The 17,956-nt window shown below is 49.0% G+C and overlaps 1 protein-coding gene across 1 annotated transcript in view; it reads right to left on the minus strand.

Moving 5' to 3' along the window:
• The window catches only part of LOC106864004 (M1-specific T cell receptor alpha chain-like), a 370,462-nt gene that overhangs the window by 120,426 nt on the left and 232,080 nt on the right, over positions 1–17,956 (minus strand). The window lies entirely within an intron of this gene.

The raw sequence follows: 17,956 nt of genomic DNA on the forward strand, positions 1-17,956 counted from the left end.
GAGTTATATTGCATCTGTGTTGGTTTGAAAGTTAAACCAGTGCGACACTCCAAGTCAGTAATACAATTTAATAGGAGAAAAGAGAAAAAATAAAATACATGCAATAATATAAAAGAAAAACCACCAACAAAGTCAGAAATACAACCTGACACCCTGTCAGTCAGTCAGGGTGTTGGTAGCAGTCCCTATAAATGGTGGCTGCAGTCCTCCTGGATGACAGATGTGGTTCAGTTGAAGCAGTGCTCCTGTAGAAGGTGCAGTTTTCCTCCGAAGATCCAGCGATGATGTGGAAATGGTCCGACTTTCCTCTGGAATCCAGTGGAAAGGACTGCCCTCGGGTCCCAAACCCCAGTTTTTTATCTAGGTAGGAAAGGCTTGGCTCCTGCCCCTGGTTGGGGCATCTCCCAATGGGATGATGTAATCTTATCAGTCACACAATAGGACTTAATGGCCCATTAACAGAATATATCTTCTGGAAGAAGGATGGGTTGTGAAAAGATAACGATGATCATCATCAGATGGCACATCAGCAGAGGATATCTCCCACAGAGATAAGGATCACCACCCCTCCCACATTTTAACAGATGGTGATAGAATACACATTTTTGCATTGTACCCCAGGACAGCATCTTAACAGGAGTTGTAACAGCATGGAAATGACAGGGTGAATCACAGTTGCTGCTCACTGGATAGAATGCAGTTGGCATGACTGGAAACCTTTTCCACTATGATTCCCCACACACACCTGCTTATGGGGGATGGAATGGAGGGTGGGGCAGACAGAGAGGAGGCACCACTGCCAGGCTCTGTTGGAATCCTTGCAGGGAGGGGAACTTGTAGGTATTTTGTAGCTGATAAACTGCGTTCCTCCTGTCAACCATTGGAGATAGGGGAAGTTATCCTACTGCTGAACCAGCAGCTGTGGTGAAATCCCTCTCCTTAGATGAACTTGCTTCATTAAAGGCTAATAATAATATTAATGTACCCCTCCATCCCAAAGTTACCCACTCCTGAGGTACGAGCTCCCCTCACTGGGCACGTGCCCTGTGTTCATTTTGGCTGTATCTTAAAAAGCAAAGCAAGAGGATTTTGCACCCATCAGTAACATAGGTATGCATGGCTAGAGTCACTCAAGCTCCACCTAAACACAAAGAAATCATAAAAGTAAGTGGAGAACGGAGGAGAAGTTAGGGAAGACACCATTATAACTGCTGGGATCAGTGGATGGGCTGAACCTGTTTTCTCCCCCATAGGGACATTTTTTGGGTAAGAATCATCCTCTGTGTGCACTGAACATTTTATTGAGGATTAGAGCTTGTGTCTGCATTCCTTCAAGCATATTTTTGCAGTCAGACACTATCACTGATAATCTGTGAACCTTAACCTGTCATGATTCTATATTAATAAGTGTTATTCCGAAATTGTCAGTGTGAATCCTTCCCGGGCGCTGGCAGTCACCAGCAGCAGGGAATCCACTCCAATAAAGGGGCAGACCTGCTGAGGGGTCTCCCTGAGGCTGATGGTGCTTTCCTGACTGAGTCAGTCGAGCTGCCCTCTGATCCAGCAGGATGGCTCAGTGCAGGGTCCCCTAATTGGGCACTGACAGGGTGGTTGGGCACAAGGGTCTCGGTTTTCCGGGGGCACTGACAGACAAATGAAACACTAAGGGTCAAGTAAATCTCCCCACCCTAAGGGTTGAGGAAGCCTCCCATTTTCACATGACAGAGCCAAAGATAGGAATTGGGGCAAAGCCTGGGGACAACTGCCTGACCCTCCAGCATCTGTAGCTCCTGGATGGGATGCCTTGGGCACTGTGCTCAGGAACACAAGCCCAGGCATGCATTTGCACAGGTCTCCTTATGCCTTCCATGAAAGCCTACTCTTCTAAAGAAAGAAATGAATGCTCAGAGCTCAGAAGAACAACACCTGTGTTTATTCACATGGAGCCAGAGCTGGGAGTGCAGAGGAGTTTTTCATCATGTCCTGGGAAAGTCCATCTTAGCAGTGCAGTTCCTGGTGCAGTGCCACTCTTCCCTCAGATAAAATTAATTTACTATTGTTATGTATTCCTGCAATGTTATTGTGAGACTGCCTAAACATCATGAGGTATCCAAATGTGGTTAAGTTCTGCCTTTCCATATAAAAACTGCAGCTCTTTCAGTGCTCATTGTATTCGTTTTTCACAATTTAATCACCAATGGTAACTTAAGCACCACATGGCTGCTTGCTCCTTTCCCCCTCATTGAACTGGGGGGAGAATCAGAAAGGTAAAAGTGAGAAAATTCATTAGTTTAATAAATAACTCAACACTTTAATAAATAAAACAAACACTGCATGCGTGAGCAAAGCAAAACAAGGAATAAATCAGCTACTTCCCATCTACAGCCAAGAGTTCAACCTATTCCAGAAAAGCAGACATCCATCACACTTAATGGTTACATGGAAATACAAATGCCATCACTCAATATCCATCCTTTCCTTCCTCTTCCCCATCTTTATATGCTGAGCATGATGTCCTATGGCCTGGAACACGCCTTTGGTCAGTTGTGGTCAGCTGTTCCCTCCCAAATTTAGTGCACCCTCAGCTACTCACTGGTGGGTGGAATGAGGAGCAGAAGAGGCCCTGACTCCATGTAAGCACTGCTCAGCCATAAGTCAAATATCCCTGAATTACCAAAGCTTTTCCCAGCACTGATTCAAAACATAGTCCCATTCTAGCTACTATGAAGAAAATTAACTCTACTCCCTGCCTTTCTCCTGTCCTTTGTCCAGTCTCTGCCCCTGCTCCTGCCTGTCCCTCTCCTCTCCTGGGCTGAGCTCCTGCCAGGCTGCAGAAGACTGGAGCAGAGCTGCCCTTCTAGTGTTTTGTCTTTGCTCCAAGGTATTCTGAGCTGGGAAGAGCTGGTGTAGTCTGGGCCTTCAGAACAACAAACACTGAGGTATAATCTCACAGTCTCAGTCAGGACTCATTCTTCTAAGCATCAGTATTGCAATTAGCAAGGACGAGGATATATGAAGGAGGGGCTAGAGGTGCTGAAGAGACCAGAGCAGATATTCCCCAATTGCCCAAGGCTGAAATCCAAGGTTTATCCCTCTCAGCTGGTGGGGACTGTTGGTGGAGCAAATACTGACTCTGCAGACAGTGCAGGACCCCACAGAGGAGCAAGTGGATAAGGCCTGAAAAAACCTGTGAGTCCATGGAGAGCTCCCATTGGAGCAGGCTCCTGACAGGAGCTGTGCTGCCATGCAGTGAGTAGCCCAGAACAGAGGAGGTTTTCTGACAGAGCCTGTGTCCTACAGAGGAGCCACAGTGCCACAGCCCGTTCCTGAAGGGCTGCACCCCATGGAAAGAACTCTTGCTGGATATGTTTTGAGGAACTGCAGCCAAATGGAAGACGTTCACTGCATTGGAGAAGTTCCTAGAGAAATGTCATCCATGGGGTGGGCTCCACACTAAAACAGGAGAAGAGAATGACAAGGAAGAAATGGCAGAGAAAACATGTTTTGAACTGATTGTAAGCCACATTCCCCATCCCTGTGCAGTGATCAGGTGAAGGAGATGTTTCATGAATTGTTCTGATTTCTCACTAACCTGTATTGATTTGATCAGCAATGATTTAAATTCATATCCTCAAGTCCATATATTTGACCATGATGGCACTGCAGGGACATCTCCCTGTCCTTGTCTCAGTCCACAAGCCTTAATAGTATATTTTTCCCCCTTTCCAGTAGAGGAGGGTCACTGAAAGAGCACCTTGCTGAGCACCTGGAGGACAACCAAAGGCAACTCACCACACCTTCTCAACTCCTCCTTCCTCATCAGGTGCTCTGTAGCAGCCACCCAGAGCAAACTCATCCCTGCTCACCTGGCTTTGCTAAACAGCCTGGCTCCATCCACCACAGCACTCTGGCAGCTACAGCAACACATCTGCATCATCCCATGGCTCTGCAGCCAAGGCACAGAGGAAAAATGAGGTTGTGCTGGACAGGAGCCCAGGCAACGTGCACTAAACCTGCACTTGCCCAAAGAGCCTGGGCAGTTGCCACAACAGATCCTCCTGCACCAGAAATGGTGCCAGCCCTTCTCCCAGCCCTCCCTCCACTGCCTTTTAGTGCCACCAAGCCAGAGGGATGTTTCCTGCACCTGCCATTGCCTGACAAGAGCCCTGGGGACCAGCTGCTAGACAGAAATGCTGAGACATCTGTCTTCCACACCTGTTGGTTTTTGGTTCACTCTACTGCAGAGCTGCTCCAGGGTGATTTTTGATCTGCAGTAATACGTTGCTGAATCCCCTTGCTTTGCTGCTGCGATCTGCAGTGGGAACCTGTTCCTGGATCTCTCATCTTTTATCTTAAAGCGATCTTGGAAACCTGCTCCATAGGTACCATCCTCCTTGTAAATCCATTCCTGAGCACCGCTTGGGCCCTGACGGTACCAGGACATGGTGTAGAACCGCATGCGATCGCCCTTCATGCTGCAGTGGATGGTGACTTTATCTCCTTCTGTCACAGTCAGTTCCCTGGGGAGCTGCTCCAAGGTGGCTGCACCAGCGAGCGAGATGGCTGGAGAGAGCAAGAAAGCCAGAGTCACTCCAAGATTCAGCAAAGCTCAGGACAATGCTGGTGGGGCTTTGGACTGGTACTGGACAAAATCCTCCTCTTTGAAGCCAGCTGACACAGAGGGACAGAGCTGGCAGCAGGTGTCAAGGCTCACAAGGAAGGACATTCCACAATTCCCTCCCTCCTTTTCCCTGTCAGACAGGAAGCTTTCTCTGATTTTCCCCAAAGAAGCAGGAAGCATTTGCCCCATGGGATGACAAATCCCTTTGTCCTTGCCAAGACAGGATGGTGAGGAACCCACTCTGCTGTCCCTGAAAGTGCTGTAGATGAGCCCAGCAAAGACAAAGGCGTGTCACAGGCCATGGGGCTGGTGCCCTGCGCTGCCATCCTGCAGCTGGTGTGTGCCAGAGGGGCCGCAGTGGCCCCAGGAGCAGAGTGTCCAGTGCCAGGGCACAGCGCTGGGCCCCAAGATCTGAGTGCAGCAGGGAGGAGCCCTGCGTGTGCCCAGGCTGCAGGGGAAGCAGCTTGGATGGAGGTGACGAGCTCACAGGGGCAGGAGAGGAGCAGGGCTGCTGTCCCCGTGCTCCCCAGGCATGGCTGGGCAGCTGGAGCCGGGGAACAGGTCCGGCTGCAAGCGCTCAGCAGCTCCCCAGAGCCGTGCAGAGCACAGGGCCACGCTCAGCTCCTGGGGCCAGCAGCCCTTGCCTGCACTTACCTACAATGGGCAATAAGCCCACGCACAGGGCACTCCACATGGCCAGCCCCGCTCTGTCTCGCCTCTCTCCACCTTCTCTCTGCCTGCACAACAGCTCTGCCCACACCTGCCCTGCCTGGGCCTCTGGCACTGCTCTCAGGGCCACTCCCTCCTGCTCCCTCCCTCTGTCTGTGACAACACTGAGGGGGAGAGGTGGGGCAGGACGAGCAGAACTTGAAGCTCTTGGTGCTCTCCAGTCTGTCTCTCACCCTGTATGGTGCCTATCTTTCTTTTAAGCCCTCTCTAATTTTCCACTTTTTCTGTGACCCTGTGAAAGACCCTCATGCTCGGTTTGGAGTTGGTCAGTGGGAACACTAACCTGGGAAATACCATTCCTAAACCACAACAGCCTTATTTGGCATCCAGTGTGGGGCATGAAGGGCTGAGATAAGAACAGATCTGCCCAGAGTGGGTTGGAATCAAATCTGGTCTAAGCATTAGTTGTATTAGGTGTGGAGCCACTGGTGACAATTCTGCTTGGGCTGTCCCTGTGGCTGGGGTACCTAACCCTGTGTATGTATCCTCAGGATGATGTTGTGCAGGGCTGTGGGCATTGATAAGGACATTGGGAAGAGGACAGAAACTCTCAGCCTCTGGAGGTGACTCCTGTCAAGTATTAGAGAAAGATGTTCTCCCAAGGATGATCTAGCAGTGCTCCCAAGGAGGTGGAAGACCATGGCCAGAGACTCTATTTGTCATGAAAATAAAACTGTAGGTGCAAAATGCCTGTTAGAAGTGCCCATTGATGAAGGCTGGGGTGTCTCTACTCTGTCTCCTTGCGGGTTATGTTTCAATAGACATCACAAAAGAGGAAGTGCCCTGATTGTGGGAAGCTTTTGGCATAGTCAGGAATCAACTAAGACCCTTCATACAGAAATCACAAAATTGACACCTATTTTCAAAACTGTCCTTTGGAAAGAAAGACATTCCCAGGAGATCTGTAGTCCCCAGTCCTGAGGAGTTTTGCAGGGGAAGATCAGGTTCCCAATACTTCAGTTGAGACCATATCTGCTGCATGGAATATAAGGGTGAGACCGAAAAAGAACTTGGCCTTACAGTCAGATAATTAACCATACTTAAACTACTTTCTGTGATGGATATGCCCTTTTCAGCTCTTTTTTTGCCTCTCCTGATTTGTTCTGCACATATTTAAGTGGATGACTTGCTTATGGGATGTTTTCAGAAATGCAATAATAGAGATGTCCTGAATCAACCCCGTGTTGTTCTCCTTCCTGCACCCACTCAGAGCACACATCACTCACTGCATCCTGAATAAGATCCAGATCAAACCAAGTCTGTAGCTGAATTAACCTGCACATTGTGGAGCTCACTTGGGTGTGCCTTGGGTTTCCTCCTGTCATTTTCTACACACCACTTTTCATTACCAGCATTCTTTTTCCCTGCAGGGAATATTTCCTGACATTTGGAAAAGAGAAGAGCTTATCACAGAATTCAGCAAAAACAGAGTTTTTCACCTGTGAATTCAAGGCACAATCTGAGAGAAAACACCATTCTGATCCCAAGTCAGGAATGGGGACTTACTAAGATATTTAGTCTGATCTTGACATAACACAGGCAGGAAGCCCAAGTGGAGGACTGCTGCAGTATTTGAGATTGAGATTCCTAAGGAATTGTGAAAACAGTGATGGAAGTGCTTCCCATATTCTACTCCATTTCTTCTGTTACAAATAATTTTCTGCTCTAAGCCTGCTTTAGTTTAAAGTTTCAAATGAAGCTTCTCTGAATCTCACTTGAGTTTTTCAGCTCTTTCAGCTTCTTGATCCCTGACTTTCTAAAGCCTCTGGATCACTTAGCAAGAGTTTCCAACTGCAACTGCAGGCAAGGCCAGAATGCAAATGAGGAGCAAAGAAATTTAATTTCTGGCATGTGCAGAAGCAAAACTTATTGTGGGGTTTGAGTGGTTGCGTGGTTGTTACGTTTTTTGTGTTTTTTCTCCTGCTTGAGCTATTTCCTAGATTTCATGAAATTGTAAGTGCGGTGAGAACAATGAACTCATTGCACAGAAGGTGGCAGGAGAGATCAGAGAAAGAAGTTCAGTTTACATCAATAGATCTAATTTTACCAGGAACCGTTTATTATTTCAGGGCACAAAACAGACAGGTCAGATGAGATCCAGCAGATGCAGGAATATGATTATGACATTATATTTTTAATGCTGTATAAGACAGGAGGAAGATTCAGTGGTATAAAAAGCTATTTAATATTGCCCATTCTCATGGAGTTCTTCACGATGCTTTCCCATGTAACCTCATGGAGAGAGGTTTATTCTTTCAGGATGCTTTTAATGTTCTCTGCCACAGGAGAGAGCTCTCACCATTTTGACTTGCTCAGCAGGGCAGGTATCAGATGCCACACTCTATGTGTGAGAATTATCAAGGGAGGCAAAAATAAATGTGCTAGAGGGGCATGTAGGCACAAAATTTGCTCGAATTACTGTAACAGATTTCTTGAAGTTCACCTCGTGGATGCTCTTGTCACTGAAACTGTGGTAAAAAAACAACAAGTCTCCAACAGCATTTTTAAGTGCCAGAGAATGAAGGCATTACTTTATTTTGGCCAGGGTTTGCAAAAGAAACTATTTCATTCACACATTGTGTGAGTTGTGCAGAGAAAATCCTTCCATCACCCAAGGTTGTCACTGGATTTTTCCTGTGCTTCTACAATCACAACCCAGGGAAATTCATTGGTTCAGTGTTCACTGGTCCCAAGTTACACAGTTTGTAGTGTTTGATTTCCTATCGATCCCTTCTCCTTTGATAATATTTCAGTTCTCATTCTTGCTTGTCTCATCTCTCTTTTACCAGACCCGGTGTCTCTGACCATGCCAGGGGTGATGTTTGGAGTTGATGTTCATTAATGGTTGTTATCTTTTGTTTATCTTCTGTGCTGCTCCCAGTCTGCTGAGATGTTAAGCTCAGGTCTGCAGTGCTGAAACAATTCCTTTGAAAAGAAACTTCAGTTCCTTTCCCCCTGGGCAAAGGTGAACAAAATCCCTGAAGGAACATAAAGAAATTTTAAACTTCTTGTCATTACCCTCAGTATGAGAAGGGTATCACAGAAATGCAGAACGATTGAGGTTGGAAGGGAGCTCTGGGGTGATTGGATCTGCCCTGCTCTAGCAGGAGTGTCTGGAGCTGTTGGCCAGGGACCATGTCCAGGTGGCTTTTGAATATCTCCAGGGACAGTGGCTCAGCCTCTGGAGATTTTCAAAGGCTGTCTGAGCACAATCAAACATGGACACAAAGGAATCTGAAGGAGAGTAGATATAAAACTGTAAAAAGGTTTTGTACCAAAGAGTTCAGCTTATAATCCTCCTCCATTATTTTGGTATCATGAGACCCCTTAGTGGACAATATTGTTTTTTTTAGATTTCAGGATAATTCCACAAGCAAATGTGGGTTTTTTTGACAGAGGGTATTTAAATGTGGAGCACAGGATCTCTACAAAACTCTCCTCAGCCTGTATCAGCTGGGAGATCTGCAGATTCTGTCCTCTTCTATGGAATTAACCACACTGACACAATCTTACAATTGGACTGGAAACAATTCTGTTCTCCTGTTTTCTTAAGCTGTGTGTTCTGCACAGCAAATGCCAAGGGAAAAGGCAGAGCTTAGTGGGGGCAATGTGGGACCCTGTCATGAAATGAGGGCTTTAGGTGAATGAAACCCTCACGGTCAGAGGTGTCAGCAAAAGCAGCTTTAATACAAATGTACCAAAGCGTGGCACAGTCCAACAGCAACGCTCACTCTGCAGCTCTGATACATGGATGAAACAGGGACAGGAACATCGAATTAGAATTAATTGGGAAAGATTGATGTGGAGGCTGAGGGCATGAAAGGGTCGAGCTGTGAAAGGAAATCCCTCCCATCGAGTTATGAGGTAGAGAAAGGACCCCCCTGCTTTCTAAACTCCTTCTCAGAGCAGGTGTGGACGATCCAATCCTGGTCCCAGACTTCATCAAGACTTTATGAGTTTATAACAGCACTTCATCATTGATCTTTCTTTCCTGTGCATCTGATTACAATATCGTTGTCTAAGGCAGTATTCTCAAAATATAAACCTTCCTGAGAGATTAGGAAAAGGTGTGGAGTGCTTGAGAAAATGGTTCTGGGTGTAATTAGAAAATCAGGATAAAAATCCAGGTGAACAGCTCCCCCTGGATTATGTTATTATTGTATGTTATTATATCCTTTCTTTATCTTGTTATTATTATTTTTTATCCTGTTATTATTATGTTATTATTCTTATGTTATTATATCCTGGAATTGGATTTGCCATGCAAATTTCAGGCAGCTGCTGCAAGGGCTGAGGGTCTTCTCTGGGTGTCTGCAGGCTCTGAGGCTCTGACCTGAGCAAGCTGAATGCAGCACATCTTGCTCTGAGCTGTGCAGAGGCTCTCTTGAAGCCAGCAGGATGTCAGCCAGGGCGAGAAAAGCCTTATTTCCCCTACAGAATGTGGTTAACTTGTTTTTTCAAAAGCAGGGGAGGCTTAATCCTTCCTGCTGTGACTGAGTCACAAATGGTGACCACAGCATCCTGCCTGCAGCTTGTGAGAGGGGCTGAGCTGGGGAAGGTGTGAGCTGGGCTCTGTTAGGTAAGAACCAAGTTGCCATGGAAACTATCACTCCATCAAACCACCCAAAATCACTTCCTGCTGGCCCCTTGCTCCTCTCCCTGAGTGCCAGACAACAGCAGGGTTTCTTCTCTGCTGCTATGAGCATTTTCCTCCCTCTTGCCTTCTGCAAGGTCTCTCCTCACTGAAGCTCCTGAATGTGCCAGAGAGACACTTCCCTGCACAGGCTCTGGAAAAGACACATTCGGCCAACAGGAAATCTCCATTATCAAAGCTTTGTTTATGATCCCCGTGGGCTTTAGGACAGCTGGATTTCGGCAATCTCTGTCCCAGGTTCAGAAGAAAAAGCACAGAGAACCCACAGCATTTTGGCCTAGTATAAAACTTTATTTTCATCACTACTACAGGAACCTAAAATGCACATGAGCTATATTTGGCAGAAGAAATACAGGCTTGATAAAGAAATGAACATTATCTGCTGGTTGAATGACATCACTTCAGATTCCATACAACTCTTCTCATCTGCAATACACACTTATGAAATCGATCTAAAACCCAAAGCTGCAAATGGCAACCACTGGGCTTGAAGAATTCCCTCAGCAGCACTACTGCAGTGGCACAGGCAGTAACACAACATGCCTGGGAAAGGAGCTTTTAAAAGGCCACATATCTAGGGTGAGCATTGGAGTTTTGAAAGCTATTGAAGCAGCTTGGACACTTGTGTGCAAATGCCACAAGAGTGGAGAAGTTACTTAGCAGGAGGATGAGGGTAAATTCACTCCCCTCAGTTCTTTGGATACTTTAACTTAAACATCCTTCCCCTTCCTCTCTTTACTCCCACATCTTTGTATTTTGGGATCCTTGCCTTTGAGTCCTTATTTGTCTGGATTTTTCTCCAGGCTTTGTGCTCTGCCACATGAAATAGTCAATGAGATATTTCTTAGGCTGCTCTGGTAATACCTGAGTTTCTCCTGCACACAAAATTTGGGAATCAGCCTCCAAGAACTGTGCTTAGAACACAGAAAAATGCTGTTTCCTTTGTCCTTTGGGAGGTATGGTGGGCTTGTCTTAATTGCTTTTGGTTGGGGTGGAGTTGGCTTTCCTCTGCATGCTTTGATCATTGTTGTTGTCTTTCCCCCAGGAAAGCTGCAAGAGCTGTTAAATGGAATCAGAAGCAGATTAATAGGCATCGTTCCTTGTGGGGCTAGGGACATACACAGGGACAGGCAGTAACAGGAGCCTGGAGCAGCAGGCTGGAATGGCAAGAGCTGAGCATTCCCAGGGTGGTAATCAAGGTGTAGCACAAACTCTGCAGCTCTGGCAGGAGCCCCTCGGGGCTGGACGGACACGGGGTGTAGAGTTAATGTGAAACAGTGGCAGACAACAGCGGGGCTGGGCGGGGGATTGATCCCTTGGAGAGTTCACCAGCCATGGCTGATCCCGAGCTCAGCAAAGGCAGTGGCACGGTGTCCTCCTGGCTACCAGATCCTGGTGCAGCACGTGCTGGATCTGGGCTCCCAAGTGTCAGAGAAGCAGAGAAGAAAGCTGGCCAGCCCTCGTCACAGCCCGAAGGTAAACAAAAAAATCAGGCAAGAAACACAGGGCAGCAGTGTCTCCAGTCAGTCACCCTTGCCCTGTGGATCCTGAGGTGAGCACCCTCACCAGAAGGAAGCAGCAGCCCCTGGCCCCAGCCCTCACAGGATCCCTGCTGCCCCTCACCCACTGAGATATTCCTGGAGCCGGGGGAGGCCGTGACCATTCCAGACTAAAACCAGAAACTAAACCAAAAATGGAGAGGGAATTTAAGCCATCCCCAAGACAGATATATGGCTAGAAAACATGAGAGGAATGGGACAAAATGGGCAAGGCCTTCTTTAGACAAATGGGACATTCCTGGGCTCCAGTCCTCATGGGGTGCTGGAAGTGTGTCAAGTGTCTGATGGCAGGACAGCACAGCTGAGCACACACACTCAGGAGTTTACTGCAGTGTGCTGATGCAAACTTGCTGACACAGGTGGCTGCAGAGCTGGACCTCTACTTGCCAGTGAGGAAGAATTGGTGAGGGATGTGAGGTGGTTGGGGCAGCCTTGGCTGCAGTGACCATGCAGTTGGAGCTCAGGATCCAGGGAGAAGAGAGCACTGCAAATCCAGGACTGGAGCCCTGGGCTTCAGGAGAGCAGAATCTGGGCTCTCCAGGGATCTTCTGGGGGGAATCCCATGGCTTATGGCCCTGGACAGAGGAGGGATTTGGGAGAGCTGCTCATTTTCAGACATTAGCTCCTTGAACCTCATGAATGAGGTTTTCTTGACAAAGCAGTAAGTCAAGAATTTTGCAAGAAGGCCAAAATGATGAACAAAGGGCTCCTGGATGAACTCATAAAGGGTAAAAGCAAAACAAGCATAAGTGCTTCTTCAGCCCCTGCTCTGATGTCTATAGCTGAGAGATTCCTACTGGGAAGTGCCATTTCTGGTCTCCAGGTCTTGTTCTTCGTGCATCCGATTCTAGCCATTGTTGGATCTGAAGTTAAAAGGATCTTTGTTCTTAACAAAAGCTTCCTTTGATCTCTGAGGCAAAGAGAAGAATATAATGCCTCCTCCTCTCAAAGCCCTGCTGGACCCCTGCCCATCAGCAAAGACAACCCAGGACCCTGCAGGGACCAGGCTGCTCAGCAGAGCCAGGACACTGCCTGCCCTGTGTCCTTCCCCTCCTCAGCAGGAACCCAGGGCTCTCCCTGTGACCACAGAATGGGACAGCTCTGAGCCCTGACACTGTCATTGTCCTGACTGCCACCACTCTTCTGGGAGCATTGCCCACCCCACAGACTGTCTGCACCCTTACCCTCCTCCCTCTTTCCCTGGGTACTTGGACATGGCTCCTTGTGGTGAGGACTATTAGGATAGGAGGGGTAAGAAGGAGAGGGAGAGGGTAGAAAAGCCCACCGAGAATGGGGGCTGGAGGATGGGAAAAGAAGCAGTTGGGTGCATGGCCAGGGAGCATTTGTCTAGACCAGGAAGAAGAGGCCAGGGGCCTCATCCTTCTCTCAGCCTCTTTAGGAAGGGAAGTGGAGAGGGATGTTCTCCCTGGTACACAGTGATAGGTCGTGTGACAGTTGCCCAAAGCTGCACCAGAGGAGGTTTAGGCTGGATATTAGCAAGCATTTCTTTACTGAGAGAGTGGTGAAACATCGACACAGGCACCCTAGGGACGTGGTCACTGCCCCAAGCCTGTCTCTGTTTAAGAGATGTTTGGACAGTGTCTTTTGAAATATGCTGCAACTTGTGTTCTGCCCTGAAAGTGGTTCAGCAAGTGGACTAGACAGTCCCTTTAAATGGAAAAAGTCCTCTTTTCTCTCTCCCCTGCCTTCCACTCCTCTCCTCTGCAAGCCCCCAGGAGCAGTGAGACCCCATTTCCCTGACCCCAGGCACAGCCCACTCACTGACTCTCCCCTTGCATGGGCTGGGACCCACGTGAACATGCAGGAGGGGAGGAAGCTCATGGAGTTCAGGAACACCTCAATGTCTCTCTGGTCCCTCAGGGTGCAGTAATTGAGTGCACTGACCCCAGCTCCAGCCTGCTGATGGTCAGTGTCCCAGAGCTCTGGTCAGCCTGGCAGGAAAACCTCGTGTGGGCAAAAGGGGCTGTGTGGCTGTAGGAGCCTCCATGGCCCTGGCACTGCAGCAGCACTGCAGGGCTTCACCAGGACACTGCTGACACCAGGCCATGTAAATATAGCAGGTTTAGGGGCTGTAAGTGCAACAGAGGGTCCCAGTGTCCCCTGCTGGCCACCACCCTGCAGAGCTGGTTGTCTGCATCTCATCACCTTGAAATGCACCTGAAAGAAAATCAGGCCCTTTGCATCACTGCTTTGCTCTCAGTGGTGCAAGGACATGGCCCCCAAAAGGGTCAAAGGAAGCAGGGAAAGGTGTTGCCAAAGCCCAGGTGCTTTGTGTGTTCCACTTAAGAAGGGGACCAAGGAAGGCAGAGTGGGACTGCAGCCTGGCAGTCACCAGGTTGACTGGATGACAGAAAAAAATGGAACCTCCTGTACAGAATAGAACATTGCAACTGGGGCTCAGGAGAAGGAAAGCCTCAGTGTTGGGAAAGGAGCTCTTGATTGAAGGCCAGGATCACTGGCGCTGCATGGGGATGACCCCTGAATTCTTAGGAACACTTTGGAACATTTGAACCACTTTGGAATTCACCATCTCCAAATTCGGTGGGTGCTGAGCCAGACCCCAGAAGGTTTGTGTTAAAGCTCAGCTGGGTTTCCTGTCCCCGTGTGAACAGCACAGAAATACCGGGCAGAGTCCTGAGCTTGCAGGGATCGCAATGAGAGAAGAGCCACGGACAGGGAATTGTCCCGGGAGATCTTTGCCCGACCCTTCACTGCTGCCCCGTAGAACACTGCACTGCCACTGGGAGAACTGATAAAGGACACCCACTCCGGGCGGCGTCCAGGTGCCTGACGGTACCAGTAAATATGATAATCCGCGAAGGTGAATCCGGATCCGTGGCAGGAGAGGGTGACGGAGTCCCCGGGCGCTCGCAGCCCTCCGCCGGCCTCCTGCAGCCTCAGCTGTGCCCAGAGCCCTGCGGAGGGAGAGCGCAGGAATCGGGCAGGGCGCGACCACGGACCGAGGGCGCTGTCCCGGGCTCCCGGTGCCCCCGGCCCGGCACAGCCACAGCCACAGCCCCTGTCCCTCTGTCTGCCCCGGCTTTGCCCGTGTTCCCTACCCTACCTCTGCTTCTGTCCTTTCCCAGTCTCTGCTCTTGTCCCTGTCCCTGTTCGTGCTCCTGCTTGTCGTTGTCCCTATCTTAGAACCTGTCTCTGTCGCGGTCCCTCCTTCCCCAGGCCCGCTCGCTGCCCTCCCCGCCCGGCTCTCACCTGCCGGCCACAAGGCCAAGGCCAAGGCCAGCAGCCCCGGCCCCAGCCCGGCCGCCATCGTGCCCGGCCCCGGCTCCGCGGCAGCCGCACAGGAGCCGAGCGGAGCCGCGCTCGGGCCGCTCCCGCCCGGCCCCGCCTCGCCGGGGCAGCGCCGGCGCCTCTGCCCGGCCCCGACACACCCGCCCCGGGCCCCGGGCCCTGCCCCGGGCAGGAGCAGCGCCGGCCACGCCCGGGCCGCGGACACAAAGCGGCGCTGCGAGCTTGGGCAGCGCCTTCTGCCAAAGGGACCCGAGCGCTTCGTGCCCAACGCGCCCAGAAATTCGCCCTCGGAGCACACAAGGTCGCTGCCGTGCGCGGCTGCCTTGGGCAAAATGCTGCCGGCAGCTGAGGGAGGTGATGGCTCCTCTCTCCTCGGCACTGCTGAGGCCGCACCTGAGTACTGCGGACACGGCTTCACTCCCCAGTTTGCCACCTCAGGCAGTTGTTTGTCACCTGAGCAGGGACTCAAGGACGCTGAGCAGACAATCACAAAGGGAATTTATTATTTGATACTTGAACTAAGCACAGGGCTGTGGCAGATGCTGCTGCAGAGCAAAGCAGGTCAGATCTGTGCCTGATCAGCGACTCTTGCTCACATCATCCCTGAGTGCTTGTCCTGTGCTCGATCCGAACACCCTGGTCCCACGCAGGCGGTGCAGACAAGTGATCAGTGGTGCAGGAAAGTTCATTCTTGAGAACCCAGGCCCCTACAGGGAGTGGAATTTCTCCTGCCTTCTGGCTGATTCCACCACTGGCCATGGGTCAGTGCCTGGTTTCATTGAAGGATAAATCATCCATCCTATTTTCTCTTCTTCTGGGGCATTTCTGCCTGAAATATAAGGGAGAGGGAGAAAGAGAACTTGCCCTTTCAGTCAGATAATTACCCGTCCTCCTAAGGAGTTTCTGTGATGGATATGCCCTTTTCAGTTCTTTGTTGCCTCTCCTGATTTGTTCTGCACATCTTTAAGTGGATGACTTGTCCTGTCTCATGGTGTTCTTCACGATGCTTTCCCATGTAACCTCTTGGCGAGAGGTTTATTCTTTCAGGATGCTTTTAATGTTCTCTGCCACAGGAGAGAGCTCTCACCATTTTGACTTTCTCCGCGGGGCAGATGTCAGACACCACGCTCTATGTGTGAGACTCACCAAAGGAAGGAAAAATGAATGTGCTAGAGGTGAAAACTGTCCTCAAATTAATTTAAAAGTTTTCTTGAAGTTCACCTGGTGTATGGTCTTGTCACTGATAGTGTGGGAAAATACAAACATTCTCCTACAGCATTTTTAAGTGCCAGAGAATGAAAGCATTACTTTATTTTGGCCAGGGTTTGCAACAGAAATCATTTCATTCACACATTGCGTGAGTTATGCAGAGAAAATCCTTCCATCACCCAAGGTTGTCACTAGATTTTTCCTGTGCTTCTACAATCACAACCCAGGGAAATTCATTGGTTCAGTGTTCACTGGTCCCAAGTTACACAGTTTGTAGTATTTGGTTTCCTATCGATCCCTTCTCCTTTGATATTTCAGTTCTCATTCTTGCTTGTCTCATCTCTCTTTTACCAGACCCGGTGTCTCTGACCATGCCAGGGGTGATGTTTGGAGTTGATGTTCATTAATGGTTGTTATCTTTTGTTTATCTTCTGTGCTGCTCCCAGTCTGCTGAGATGTTAAGCTCAGGTCTGCAGTGCTGAAACAATTCCTTTGAAAAGAAACTTCAGTTCCTTTCCCCTGGGCAAAGGTGAACAAAACCCCTGAAGGAACATAAAGAAATTTTAAACTTCTTGTCATTACCCTCAGTATGAGAAAGGTATCACAGAAATGCAGAACGATTGAGGTTGGAAGGGAGCTCTGGGCTGATTGGATCTGCCCTGCTCTAGCAGGAGTGTCTGGAGCTGTTGGCCAGGGACCATGTCCAGGTGGCTTTTGAATATCTCCAGGGACAGTGGCTCAGCCTCTGGAGATTTTCAAAGGCTGTCTGAGCACAATCAAACATGGACACAAAGGAATCTGAAGGAGAGTAGATATAAAACTGTAAAAATGTTTTGTACCAAAGAGTTCAGCTTATAATCCTCCTCCATTATTTTGGTGTCATGGGATCCCTTACTGGACAATATTGTTTTTTCAGATGTCAGCATAATTCCCCATGCAAATAGGCTTATTTTAACACTGGGTATTTAAATGTGGAGCACAGTATCTCTACAAAACTCTCCTCAGCTGGTATCAGCTGGGAGATCTGCAGATTCTGTCCTCTTCTATGGAATTAACCACACTGACACAATCTTACAATTGGACTGGAAACAATTCTGTTCTCCTGTTTTCTTAAGCTGTGTGTTCTGCACAGCAAATGCCAAGGGAAAAGGCAGAGCTTAGTGGGGGCAATGTGGGACCCTGTCATGAAATGAGGGCTTTAGGTGAATGAAACCCTCACGGTCAGAGGTGTCAGCAAAAGCAGCTTTAATACAAATGTACCAAAGCGTGGCAGAGTCCAACAGCAACGCTCACTCTGCAGCTCTGATACATGGATGAAACAGGGACAGGAACATCGAATTAGAATTAATTGGGAAAGACTGATGTGGAGACTGGGAGGGAGAAAAGCCTTATTTCCCCTACACAATGTGGTTAACTTGTTTTTTCAAAAGCAGGGGAGGCTTAATCCTGCCTGCTGTGACTGAGTCACAAATGGTGACCACAGCATCCTGCCTGCAGCTTGTGAGAGGGGCTGAGCTGGGGAAGGTGTGAGCTGGGCTCTGTTAGGTAAGAACCAAGTTGCCATGGAAACTATCACTCCATCAAACCACCCAAAATCACTTCCTGCTGGCCCCTTGCTCCTCTCCCTGAGTGCCAGACAACAGCAGGGTTTCTTCTCTGCTGCTATGAGCATTTTCCTCCCTCATGCCTTCTGCAAGGTCTCTCCTCACTGAAGCTCCTGAATGTGCCAGAGAGACACTTCCCTGCACAGCCTCTGGAAAAGACACATTCGGCCAACAGGAAATCTCCATTATCAAAGCTTTGTTTATGATCCCCGTGGGCTTTAGGACAGCTGGATTTCGGCAATCTCTGTCCCAGGTTCAGAAGAAAAAGTACAGAGGACCCACAGCATTTTAGCCTAGTATAAAACTTTAT

The sequence above is a fragment of the Sturnus vulgaris genome, chromosome 27, assembly GCF_052056855.1.
Source record: "Sturnus vulgaris isolate bStuVul1 chromosome 27, bStuVul1.hap1, whole genome shotgun sequence".
Classification (NCBI taxonomy): Eukaryota; Metazoa; Chordata; class Aves; order Passeriformes; family Sturnidae; genus Sturnus; species Sturnus vulgaris.